Consider the following 14,385-nt stretch of genomic DNA (forward strand, 5'->3'; position numbering starts at 1 on the left):
AAATATATACCAGCCACTGGGGCAGTTAGATATAACAGATATAAATATATACCAGCCGCTGGGGCAGTTAGATATAACAGATATAAATATATACCAGCCACTGGGGCAGTTAGATATAACAGATATAAATATATACCAGCCGCTGGGGCAGTTAGATATAAATATATACCAGCCACTGGGGCAGTTAGATATAACAGATATAACAGATATACCAGCCGCTGGGGCAGTTAGATATAACAGATATAAATATATACCAGCCGCTGGGGCAGTTAGATATAACAGATATAAATATATACCAGCCACTGGGGCAGTTAGATATAACAGATACAAATATATACCAGCCACTGGGGCAGTTAGATATAACAGATATAAATATATACCAGCCACTGGGGCAGTTAGATATAACAGATATAAATATATACCAGCCACTGGGGCAGTTAGATATAACAGATATAAATATATACCAGCCACTGGGGCAGTTAGATATAAATATATACCAGCCACTGGGGCAGTTAGATATAAATATATACCAGCCACTGGGGCAGTTAGATATAAATATATACCAGCCACTGGGGCAGTTAGATATAAATATATACCAGCCACTGGGGCAGTTAGATATAACAGATATAACATATATACCAGCCACTGGGGCAGTTAGATATAACAGATATAAATATATACCAGCCACTGGGGCAGTTAGATATAAATATATACCAGCCACTGGGGCAGTTAGATATAAATATATACCAGCCACTGGGGAAGTTAGATATAAATATATACCAGCCACTGGGCAGTTAGATATAAATATATACCAGCCACTGGGGCAGTTAGATATAACAGATATAACATATATACCAGCCGCTGGGGCAGTTAGATATAACAGATATAACATATATACCAGCCACTGGGGCAGTTAGATATAACAGATATAAATATATACCAGCCACTGGGGCAGTTAGATATAAATATATACCAGCCACTGGGGCAGTTAGATATTACAGATATAAATATATACCAGCCACTGGGGCAGTTAGATATAACAGATATAAATATATACCAGCCACTGGGGCAGTGAGATATAACAGATATAAATATATACCAGCCACTGGGGCAGTTAGACATAAATATATACCAGCCACTGGGGCAGTTAGATATAACAGATATAAATATATACCAGCCACTGGGGCAGTTAGATATAAAATATATACCAGCCACTGGGGCAGTTAGATATAAATATATACCAGCCACTGGGGCAGTTAGATATAAATATATACCAGCCACTGGGGCAGTTAGATATAAATATATACCAGCCACTGGGGCAGTTAGATATAAAATATATACCAACCACTGGGGCAGTTAGATATAAATATATACCAGCCACTGGGGCAGTTAGATATAACAGATATAAATATATACCAGCCACTGGGGCAGTTAGATATAACAGATATAAATATATACCAGCCACTGGGGCAGTTAGATATAACAGATATAAATATATACCAGCCACTGGGGCAGTTAGATATAAATATATACCAGCCACTGGGGCAGTTAGATATAACAGATATAAATATATACCAGCCACTGGGGCAGTTAGATATAAATATATACCAGCCACTGGGGCAGTTAGATTTAACAGATATAAATATATACCAGCCACTGGGGCAGTTAGATATAACAGATATAACATATATACCAGCCACTGGGGCAGTTAGATATAACAGATATAACATATACCAGCCGCTGGGGCAGTTAGATATAACAGATATAAATATATACCAGCCACTGGGGCAGTTAGATATAACAGATATAAATATATACCAGCCACTGGGGAAGTTAGATATAAATACATACCAGCCACTGGGCAGTTAGATATAAATATATACCAGCCACTGGGGCAGTTAGATATAACAGATATAACATATATACCAGCCGCTGGGGCAGTTAGATATAACAGATATAACATATATACCAGCCACTGGGGCAGTTAGATATAACAGATATAAATATATACCAGCCACTGGGGCAGTTAGATATAAATATATACCAGCCACTGGGGCAGTTAGATATTACAGATATAAATATATACCAGCCACTGGGGCAGTTAGATATTACAGATATAAATATATACCAGCCACTGGGGCAGTTAGATATAACAGATATAAATATATACCAGCCACTGGGGCAGTTAGATATAAATATATACCAGCCACTGGGGCAGTTAGATATAACAGATATAAATATATACCAGCCACTGGGGCAGTTAGATATAAAATATATACCAGCCACTGGGGCAGTTAGATATAAATATATACCAGTCACTGGGGCAGTTAGATATAAAATATATACCAACCACTGGGGCAGTTAGATATAAATATATACCAGCCACTGGGGCAGTTAGATATAACAGATATAAATATATACCAGCCACTGGGGCAGTTAGATATAACAGATATAAATATATACCAGCCACTGGGGCAGTTAGATATAACAGATATAAATATATACCAGCCACTGGGGCAGTTAGATATAAATATATACCAGCCACTGGGGCAGTTAGATATAACAGATATAAATATATACCAGCCACTGGGGCAGTTAGATATAAATATATACCAGCCACTGGGGCAGTTAGATATAACAGATATAAATATATACCAGCCACTGGGGCAGTTAGATATAACAGATATAAATATATACCAGCCACTGGGGCAGTTAGATATAACAGATTTAACATATATACCAGCCACTGGGGCAGTTAGATATAAGAGATATAACATATACCAGCCGCTGGGGCAGTTAGATATAACAGATATAAATATATACCAGCCACTGGGGAAGTTAGATATAAATATATACCAGCCACTGGGCAGTTAGATATAAATATATACCAGCCACTGGGGCAGTTAGATATAACAGATATAACATATATACCAGCCGCTGGGGCAGTTAGATATAACAGATATAACATATATACCAGCCACTGGGGCAGTTAGATATAACAGATATAAATATATACCAGCCACTGGGGCAGTTAGATATAAATATATACCAGCCACTGGGGCAGTTAGATATAACAGATATAAATATATACCAGCCACTGGGGCAGTTAGATATAACAGATATAAATATATACCAGCCACTGGGGCAGTTAGATATAAATATATACCAGCCACTGGGGCAGTTAGATATAACAGATATAAATATATACCAGCCACTGGGGCAGTTAGATATAAAATATATACCAGCCACTGGGGCAGTTAGATATAAATATATACCAGCCACTGGGGCAGTTAGATATAAATATATACCAGCCACTGGGGCAGTTAGATATAAATATATACCAGCCACTGGGGCAGTTAGATATAAAATATATACCAACCACTGGGGCAGTTAGATATAAATATATACCAGCCACTGGGGCAGTTAGATATAACAGATATAAATATATACCAGCCACTGGGGCAGTTAGATATAACAGATATAAATATATACCAGCCACTGGGGCAGTTAGATATAACAGATATAAATATATACCAGCCACTGGGGCAGTTAGATATAAATATATACCAGCCACTGGGGTAGTTAGATATAAATATATACCAGCCACTGGGGCAGTTAGATATAACAGATATAAATATATACCAGCCACTGGGGCAGTTAGATATAAATATATACCAGCCACTGGGGCAGTTAGATATAACAGATATAAATATATACCAGCCACTGGGGAAGTTAGATATAAATATATACCAGCCACTGGGCAGTTAGATATAAATATATACCAGCCACTGGGGCAGTTAGATATAACAGATATAACATATATACCAGCCGCTGGGGCAGTTAGATATAACAGATATAACATATATACCAGCCACTGGGGCAGTTAGATATAACAGATATAAATATATACCAGCCACTGGGGCAGTTAGATATAAATATATACCAGCCACTGGGGCAGTTAGATATTACAGATATAAATATATACCAGCCACTGGGGCAGTTAGATATAACAGATATAAATATATACCAGCCACTGGGGCAGTTAGATATAACAGATATAAATATATACCAGCCACTGGGGCAGTTAGATATAAATATATACCAGCCACTGGGGCAGTTAGATATAACAGATATAAATATATACCAGCCACTGGGGCAGTTAGATATAAAATATATACCAGCCACTGGGGCAGTTAGATATAAATATATACCAGCCACTGGGGCAGTTAGATATAAATATATACCAGCCACTGGGGCAGTTAGATATAAATATATACCAGCCACTGGGGCAGTTAGATATAAAATACATACCAACCACTGGGGCAGTTAGATATAAATATATACCAGCCACTGGGGCAGTTAGATATAACAGATATAAATATATACCAGCCACATGGGCAGTTAGATATAACAGATATAAATATATACCAGCCACTGGGGCAGTTAGATATAACAGATATAAATATATACCAGCCACTGGGGCAGTTAGATATAAATATATACCAGCCACTGGGGCAGTTAGATATAACAGATATAAATATATACCAGCCACTGGGGCAGTTAGATATAAATATATACCAGCCACTGGGGCAGTTAGATATAACAGATATAAATATATACCAGCCACTGGGGCAGTTAGATATAACAGATATAAATATATACCAGCCACTGGGGCAGTTAGATATAACAGATATAACATATATACCAGCCACTGGGGCAGTTAGATATAACAGATATAACATATACCAGCCGCTGGGGCAGTTAGATATAACAGATATAAATATATACCAGCCACTGGGGCAGTTAGATATAAATATATACCAGCCACTGGGGCAGTTAGATATAACAGATATAACATATATACCAGCCACTGGGGCAGTTAGATATAAATATATACCAGCCACTGGGGCAGTTAGATATAAATATATACCAGCCACTGGGGCAGTTAGATATAAATATATACCAGCCACTGGGGCAGTTAGATATAACAGATATTAATATATACCAGCCACTGGGGCAGTTAGATATAACAGATATAAATATATACCAGCCACTGGGGCAGTTAGATATAACAGATATAAATATATACCAGCCACTGGGGCAGTTAGATATAACAGATATAACATATATACCAGCCGCTGGGGCAGTTAGATATAACAGATATAAATATATACCAGCCACTGGGGCAGTTAGATATAACAGATATAAATATATACCAGCCACTGGGGCAGTTAGATATAACAGATATAAATATATACCAGCCACTGGGGCAGTTAGATATAACAGATATAAATATACACCAGCCACTGGGGCAGTTAGATATAAATATATACCAGCCACTGGGGCAGTTAGATATAACAGATATAACATATATACCAGCCACTGGGGCAGTTAGATATTACAGATATAAATATATACCAGCCACTGGGGCAGTTAGATATAACAGATATAAATATATACCAGCCACTGGGGCAGTTAGATATAACAGATATAAATATATACCAGCCACTGGGGCAGTTAGATATAAATATATACCAGCCACTGGGGCAGTTAGATATAACAGATATAAATATATACCAGCCACTGGGGCAGTTAGATATAAAATATATACCAGCCACTGGGGCAGTTAGATATAAATATATACCAGCCACTGGGGCAGTTAGATATAAATATATACCAGCCACTGGGGCAGTTAGATATAAATATATACCAGCCACTGGGGCAGTTAGATATAAATATATACCAGCCACTGGGGCAGTTAGATATAACAGATATAAATATATACCAGCCACTGGGGCAGTTAGATATAACAGATATAAATATATACCAGCCACTGGGGCAGTTAGATATAACAGATATAAATATATACCAGCCACTGGGGCAGTTAGATATAACAGATATAACATATATACCAGCCGCTGGGGCAGTTAGATATAACAGATATAAATATATACCAGCCACTGGGGCAGTTAGATATAACAGATATAAATATATACCAGCCACTGGGGCAGTTAGATATAACAGATATAAATATATACCAGCCACTGGGGCAGTTAGATATAACAGATATAAATATACACCAGCCACTGGGGCAGTTAGATATAAATATATACCAGCCACTGGGGCAGTTAGATATAACAGATATAACATATATACCAGCCACTGGGGCAGTTAGATATTACAGATATAAATATATACCAGCCACTGGGGCAGTTAGATATAACAGATATAAATATATACCAGCCACTGGGGCAGTTAGATATAACAGATATAAATATATACCAGCCACTGGGGCAGTTAGATATAAATATATACCAGCCACTGGGGCAGTTAGATATAACAGATATAAATATATACCAGCCACTGGGGCAGTTAGATATAAAATATATACCAGCCACTGGGGCAGTTAGATATAAATATATACCAGCCACTGGGGCAGTTAGATATAAATATATACCAGCCACTGGGGCAGTTAGATATAAATATATACCAGCCACTGGGGCAGTTAGATATAAAATACATACCAACCACTGGGGCAGTTAGATATAAATATATACCAGCCACTGGGGCAGTTAGATATAACAGATATAAATATATACCAGCCACTGGGGCAGTTAGATATAACAGATATAACATATATACCAGCCGCTGGGGCAGTTAGATATAACAGATATAAATATATACCAGCCACTGGGGCAGTTAGATATAACAGATATAAATATATACCAGCCACTGGGGCAGTTAGATATAACAGATATAAATATATACCAGCCACTGGGGCAGTTAGATATAACAGATATAAATATACACCAGCCACTGGGGCAGTTAGATATAAATATATACCAGCCACTGGGGCAGTTAGATATAACAGATATAACATATATACCAGCCACTGGGGCAGTTAGATACAACAGATATAAATATATACCAGCCACTGGGGCAGTTAGATATAAATATATACCAGCCACTGGGGCAGTTAGATATAAATATATACCAGCCACTGGGGCAGTTAGATATAAATATATACCAGCCACTGGGGCAGTTAGATATAAGTATATACCAGCCACTGGGGCAGTTAGATATAACAGATATAAATATATACCAGCCACTGGGGCAGTTAGATATAAATATATACCAGCCACTGGGGCAGTTAGATATAACAGATATAAATATATACCAGCCACTGGGGCAGTTAGATATAACAGATATAAATATATACCAGCCACTGGGGCAGTTAGATATAACAGATATAAATATATACCAGCCACTGGGGAAGTTAGATATAAATATATACCAGCCACTGGGCAGTTAGATATAAATATATACCAGCCACTGGGGCAGTTAGATATAACAGATATAACATATATACCAGCCGCTGGGGCAGTTAGATATAACAGATATAACATATATACCAGCCACTGGGGCAGTTAGATATAACAGATATAAATATATACCAGCCACTGGGGCAGTTAGATATAAATATATACCAGCCACTGGGGCAGTTAGATATTACAGATATAAATATATACCAGCCACTGGGGCAGTTAGATATAACAGATATAAATATATACCAGCCACTGGGGAAGTTAGATATAAATATATACCAGCCACTGGGGCAGTTAGATATAAATATATACCAGCCACTGGGGCAGTTAGATATAACAGATATAACATATATACCAGCCGCTGGGGCAGTTAGATATAACAGATATAACATATATACCAGCCACTGGGGCAGTTAGATATAACAGATATAAATATATACCAGCCACTGGGGCAGTTAGATATAAATATATACCAGCCACTGGGGCAGTTAGATATTACAGATATAAATATATACCAGCCACTGGGGCAGTTAGATATAACAGATATAAATATATACCAGCCACTGGGGCAGTTAGATATAACAGATATAAATATATACCAGCCACTGGGGCAGTTAGATATAAATATATACCAGCCACTGGGGCAGTTAGATATAACAGATATAAATATATACCAGCCACTGGGGCAGTTAGATATAAAATATATACCAGCCACTGGGGCAGTTAGATATAAATATATACCAGCCACTGGGGCAGTTAGATATAAATATATACCAGCCACTGGGGCAGTTAGATATAAATATATACCAGCCACTGGGGCAGTTAGATATAAAATATATACCAACCACTGGGGCAGTTAGATATAAATATATACCAGCCACTGGGGCAGTTAGATATAACAGATATAAATATATACCAGCCACTGGGGCAGTTAGATATAACAGATATAAATATATACCAGCCACTGGGGCAGTTAGATATAACAGATATAAATATATACCAGCCACTGGGGCAGTTAGATATAAATATATACCAGCCACTGGGGCAGTTAGATATAACAGATATAAATATATACCAGCCACTGGGGCAGTTAGATATAAATATATACCAGCCACTGGGGCAGTTAGATATAACAGATATAAATATATACCAGCCACTGGGGCAGTTAGATATAACAGATATAAATATATACCAGCCACTGGGGCAGTTAGATATAACAGATATAACATATATACCAGCCACTGGGGCAGTTAGATATAACAGATATAACATATACCAGCCGCTGGGGCAGTTAGATATAACAGATATAAATATATACCAGCCACTGGGGCAGTTAGATATAAATATATACCAGCCACTGGGGCAGTTAGATATAACAGATATAACATATATACCAGCCACTGGGGCAGTTAGATATAACAGATATAAATATATACCAGCCACTGGGGCAGTTAGATATAACAGATATAAATATATACCAGCCACTGGGGCAGTTAGATATAACAGATATAACATATATACCAGCCGCTGGGGCAGTTAGATATAACAGATATAAATATATACCAGCCACTGGGACAGTTAGATATAACAGATATAAATATATACCAGCCACTGGGGCAGTTAGATATAACAGATATAAATATATACCAGCCACTGGGGCAGTTAGATATAACAGATATAAATATACACCAGCCACTGGGGCAGTTAGATATAAATATATACCAGCCACTGGGGCAGTTAGATATAACAGATATAACATATATACCAGCCACTGGGGCAGTTAGATACAACAGATATAAATATATACCAGCCACTGGGGCAGTTAGATATAAATATATACCAGCCACTGGGGCAGTTAGATATAAATATATACCAGCCACTGGGGCAGTTAGATATAAATATATACCAGCCACTGGGGCAGTTAGATATAAGTATATACCAGCCACTGGGGCAGTTAGATATAACAGATATAAATATATACCAGCCACTGGGGCAGTTAGATATAAATATATACCAGCCACTGGGGCAGTTAGATATAACAGATATAACATATATACCAGCCGCTGGGGCAGTTAGATATAACAGATATAACATATATACCAGCCACTGGGGCAGTTAGATATAACAGATATAAATATATACCAGCCACTGGGGCAGTTAGATATAAATATATACCAGCCACTGGGGCAGTTAGATATTACAGATATAAATATATACCAGCCACTGGGGCAGTTAGATATAACAGATATAAATATATACCAGCCACTGGGGCAGTTAGATATAACAGATATAAATATATACCAGCCACTGGGGCAGTTAGATATAAATATATACCAGCCACTGGGGCAGTTAGATATAACAGATATAAATATATACCAGCCACTGGGGCAGTTAGATATAAAATATATACCAGCCACTGGGGCAGTTAGATATAAATATATACCAGCCACTGGGGCAGTTAGATATAAATATATACCAGCCACTGGGGCAGTTAGATATAAATATATACCAGCCACTGGGGCAGTTAGATATAAAATATATACCAACCACTGGGGCAGTTAGATATAAATATATACCAGCCACTGGGGCAGTTAGATATAACAGATATAAATATATACCAGCCACTGGGGCAGTTAGATATAACAGATATAAATATATACCAGCCACTGGGGCAGTTAGATATAACAGATATAAATATATACCAGCCACTGGGGCAGTTAGATATAAATATATACCAGCCACTGGGGCAGTTAGATATAACAGATATAAATATATACCAGCCACTGGGGCAGTTAGATATAAATATATACCAGCCACTGGGGCAGTTAGATATAACAGATATAAATATATACCAGCCACTGGGGCAGTTAGATATAACAGATATAAATATATACCAGCCACTGGGGCAGTTAGATATAACAGATATAACATATATACCAGCCACTGGGGCAGTTAGATATAACAGATATAACATATACCAGCCGCTGGGGCAGTTAGATATAACAGATATAAATATATACCAGCCACTGGGGCAGTTAGATATAAATATATACCAGCCACTGGGGCAGTTAGATATAACAGATATAACATATATACCAGCCACTGGGGCAGTTAGATATAACAGATATAAATATATACCAGCCACTGGGGCAGTTAGATATTACAGATATAAATATATACCAGCCACTGGGGCAGTTAGATATAACAGATATAAATATATACCAGCCACTGGGGCAGTTAGATATAACAGATATAAATATATACCAGCCACTGGGGCAGTTAGATATAAATATATACCAGCCACTGGGGCAGTTAGATATAACAGATATAAATATATACCAGCCACTGGGGCAGTTAGATATAAAATATATACCAGCCACTGGGGCAGTTAGATATAAATATATACCAGCCACTGGGGCAGTTAGATATAAATATATACCAGCCACTGGGGCAGTTAGATATAAATATATACCAGCCACTGGGGCAGTTAGATATAAATATATACCAGCCACTGGGGCAGTTAGATATAACAGATATAAATATATACCAGCCACTGGGGCAGTTAGATATAACAGATATAAATATATACCAGCCACTGGGGCAGTTAGATATAACAGATATAAATATATACCAGCCACTGGGGCAGTTAGATATAACAGATATAACATATATACCAGCCGCTGGGGCAGTTAGATATAACAGATATAAATATATACCAGCCACTGGGGCAGTTAGATATAACAGATATAAATATATACCAGCCACTGGGGCAGTTAGATATAACAGATATAAATATATACCAGCCACTGGGGCAGTTAGATATAACAGATATAAATATACACCAGCCACTGGGGCAGTTAGATATAAATATATACCAGCCACTGGGGCAGTTAGATATAACAGATATAACATATATACCAGCCACTGGGGCAGTTAGATATTACAGATATAAATATATACCAGCCACTGGGGCAGTTAGATATAACAGATATAAATATATACCAGCCACTGGGGCAGTTAGATATAACAGATATAAATATATACCAGCCACTGGGGCAGTTAGATATAAATATATACCAGCCACTGGGGCAGTTAGATATAACAGATATAAATATATACCAGCCACTGGGGCAGTTAGATATAAAATATATACCAGCCACTGGGGCAGTTAGATATAAATATATACCAGCCACTGGGGCAGTTAGATATAAATATATACCAGCCACTGGGGCAGTTAGATATAAATATATACCAGCCACTGGGGCAGTTAGATATAAAATACATACCAACCACTGGGGCAGTTAGATATAAATATATACCAGCCACTGGGGCAGTTAGATATAACAGATATAAATATATACCAGCCACTGGGGCAGTTAGATATAACAGATATAACATATATACCAGCCGCTGGGGCAGTTAGATATAACAGATATAAATATATACCAGCCACTGGGGCAGTTAGATATAACAGATATAAATATATACCAGCCACTGGGGCAGTTAGATATAACAGATATAAATATATACCAGCCACTGGGGCAGTTAGATATAACAGATATAAATATACACCAGCCACTGGGGCAGTTAGATATAAATATATACCAGCCACTGGGGCAGTTAGATATAACAGATATAACATATATACCAGCCACTGGGGCAGTTAGATACAACAGATATAAATATATACCAGCCACTGGGGCAGTTAGATATAAATATATACCAGCCACTGGGGCAGTTAGATATAAATATATACCAGCCACTGGGGCAGTTAGATATAAATATATACCAGCCACTGGGGCAGTTAGATATAAGTATATACCAGCCACTGGGGCAGTTAGATATAACAGATATAAATATATACCAGCCACTGGGGCAGTTAGATATAAATATATACCAGCCACTGGGGCAGTTAGATATAACAGATATAAATATATACCAGCCACTGGGGCAGTTAGATATAACAGATATAAATATATACCAGCCACTGGGGCAGTTAGATATAACAGATATAAATATATACCAGCCACTGGGGAAGTTAGATATAAATATATACCAGCCACTGGGCAGTTAGATATAAATATATACCAGCCACTGGGGCAGTTAGATATAACAGATATAACATATATACCAGCCGCTGGGGCAGTTAGATATAACAGATATAACATATATACCAGCCACTGGGGCAGTTAGATATAACAGATATAAATATATACCAGCCACTGGGGCAGTTAGATATAAATATATACCAGCCACTGGGGCAGTTAGATATTACAGATATAAATATATACCAGCCACTGGGGCAGTTAGATATAACAGATATAAATATATACCAGCCACTGGGGAAGTTAGATATAAATATATACCAGCCACTGGGGCAGTTAGATATAAATATATACCAGCCACTGGGGCAGTTAGATATAACAGATATAACATATATACCAGCCGCTGGGGCAGTTAGATATAACAGATATAACATATATACCAGCCACTGGGGCAGTTAGATATAACAGATATAAATATATACCAGCCACTGGGGCAGTTAGATATAAATATATACCAGCCACTGGGGCAGTTAGATATTACAGATATAAATATATACCAGCCACTGGGGCAGTTAGATATAACAGATATAAATATATACCAGCCACTGGGGCAGTTAGATATAACAGATATAAATATATACCAGCCACTGGGGCAGTTAGATATAAATATATACCAGCCACTGGGGCAGTTAGATATAACAGATATAAATATATACCAGCCACTGGGGCAGTTAGATATAAAATATATACCAGCCACTGGGGCAGTTAGATATAAATATATACCAGCCACTGGGGCAGTTAGATATAAATATATACCAGCCACTGGGGCAGTTAGATATAAATATATACCAGCCACTGGGGCAGTTAGATATAAAATATATACCAACCACTGGGGCAGTTAGATATAAATATATACCAGCCACTGGGGCAGTTAGATATAACAGATATAAATATATACCAGCCACTGGGGCAGTTAGATATAACAGATATAAATATATACCAGCCACTGGGGCAGTTAGATATAACAGATATAAATATATACCAGCCACTGGGGCAGTTAGATATAAATATATACCAGCCACTGGGGCAGTTAGATATAACAGATATAAATATATACCAGCCACTGGGGCAGTTAGATATAAATATATACCAGCCACTGGGGCAGTTAGATATAACAGATATAAATATATACCAGCCACTGGGGCAGTTAGATATAACAGATATAAATATATACCAGCCACTGGGGCAGTTAGATATAACAGATATAACATATATACCAGCCACTGGGGCAGTTAGATATAACAGATATAACATATACCAGCCGCTGGGGCAGTTAGATATAACAGATATAAATATATACCAGCCACTGGGGCAGTTAGATATAAATATATACCAGCCACTGGGGCAGTTAGATATAACAGATATAACATATATACCAGCCACTGGGGCAGTTAGATATAACAGATATAAATATATACCAGCCACTGGGGCAGTTAGATATAACAGATATAAATATATACCAGCCACTGGGGCAGTTAGATATAACAGATATAACATATATACCAGCCGCTGGGGCAGTTAGATATAACAGATATAAATATATACCAGCCACTGGGACAGTTAGATATAACAGATATAAATATATACCAGCCACTGGGGCAGTTAGATATAACAGATATAAATATATACCAGCCACTGGGGCAGTTAGATATAACAGATATAAATATACACCAGCCACTGGGGCAGTTAGATATAAATATATACCAGCCACTGGGGCAGTTAGATATAACAGATATAACATATATACCAGCCACTGGGGCAGTTAGATACAACAGATATAAATATATACCAGCCACTGGGGCAGTTAGATATAAATATATACCAGCCACTGGGGCAGTTAGATATAAATATATACCAGCCACTGGGGCAGTTAGATATAAATATATACCAGCCACTGGGGCAGTTAGATATAAGTATATACCAGCCACTGGGGCAGTTAGATATAACAGATATAA

Source organism: Salvelinus fontinalis, chromosome 1 (assembly GCF_029448725.1).
Source record: "Salvelinus fontinalis isolate EN_2023a chromosome 1, ASM2944872v1, whole genome shotgun sequence".
In the NCBI taxonomy this organism is placed as follows: Eukaryota; Metazoa; Chordata; class Actinopteri; order Salmoniformes; family Salmonidae; genus Salvelinus; species Salvelinus fontinalis.